We start from the raw sequence: 1,340 nt of genomic DNA on the forward strand, positions 1-1,340 counted from the left end.
GAGGTAACCCTTCGACATTAGTTGAACATGATCTAGGCATTGGAAGGAGAACTCATAGATGAGGAAAGGAACCTATACAAGAACAGATAAATCAAACTATGATAGAAGTTGAAGGGTCTGACAATATGGCAGAACAACATGGGCAGTAGAGGACACTCTCAGATTATTCATGATCCACTGTTCTTGGCAAGCAGTCTAGCATTATGAGTCCACCGATTGTGGCTCAGAGTTTTGAGCTCAAGCCATGCTTCATCCAGATGTTATAGCAGTCAGCACAACTTAATGGTTTGGCCGATGAGGATCCTAACAACCACATGGTCAAGATTAATGGAGTCATGGATGATGCTATCAAGTTAAGGGCCTTCCAATTTTCCTTGAAGGGGAGAGCAAAGCAATGGTTACATTCATTACCTAGAGCATTGATCACTACTTGGGAGGAGATGGTGAAAGCTTTCCTAGCTCAATATTTCCCTCCTGGAAAATCTATGAAGCTCAAGAATAAAATATCCTCTTTTATGCAAACAGAATTTTAATCTCTTTTTGAGACATGGGATAGGTTCAAGGATCTCCTGCAGAAATGTCCTCAACATGGGTTCCCCGATTGGATGATTACCCATACCTTCTACAATGGTTTGAACCCGAGTAAAAAGTAATTACTTGATACTATCGCAAGAGGTACATTAGAAAGTAAAACCACAAAGATGGTCGACTGCTCATTGAAGAGATGGCTATGAACAGTTATCAGTGGAACTCACGAGGGAAGAAGAAGGTAGCCAGACTTTATGAGATCGATTCAGCCATATCATTCGTAGCCCAGGTTGAGTCATTGAGTAAGAAGCTAGACACTCTAACTTCTCCTAGATTGGCGGTAGTGATGAGTTACACAGGGTGTTGGTGAGGACATGGTTTATCTGATTTCCTGATTGCTATTAGTGGTACAACTTCAGTGGAAACAGTGGATTTTGTAGGAAATGCAATGAGGGGTCAAGGAAATCCGTATAGCAATACCTACAATCCAAGGTAGAAGAGCCACCCAAACCTTTCTTGTAGTAATCAAAGGCAACAGAAGGCTATGCTTCATCAGGTTTCCAACAACAACAACAAGCCCCGATTATCGAGAACAGAGTTTCAGGGTTGGAGAACTGGATAACTGATTTGGAGAAGGCTTTGACCAAGTTCATTCAATCATCAGATACGAGATTTCAGTCGGTTGAAGCAACACTTCGTAACCACACCGCATTATTGCATAACTTGGAGAACCAAGTGGGAAAAATTGTGAAGCCACTTTTGAAAAACCTTAAGGGAGTTTGTCTTGCAACACGAAGACCACTCCAAGAGAG

At 41.8% G+C, this 1,340-nt stretch overlaps 1 non-coding gene across 1 annotated transcript; it reads right to left on the minus strand.

Annotated features, from left to right (window-relative positions):
• Nucleotides 1-488: 488 nt before the first annotated feature.
• Nucleotides 489-595, minus strand: LOC120252426. The gene has a single exon (XR_005533956.1). It is a non-coding gene; the product is annotated as a small nucleolar RNA R71 (small nucleolar RNA).
• Nucleotides 596-1,340: the final 745 nt, after the last annotated feature.

Source organism: Dioscorea cayenensis, chromosome 20 (genome assembly GCF_009730915.1).
Source record: "Dioscorea cayenensis subsp. rotundata cultivar TDr96_F1 chromosome 20, TDr96_F1_v2_PseudoChromosome.rev07_lg8_w22 25.fasta, whole genome shotgun sequence".
Classification (NCBI taxonomy): domain Eukaryota; kingdom Viridiplantae; phylum Streptophyta; class Magnoliopsida; order Dioscoreales; family Dioscoreaceae; genus Dioscorea; species Dioscorea cayenensis.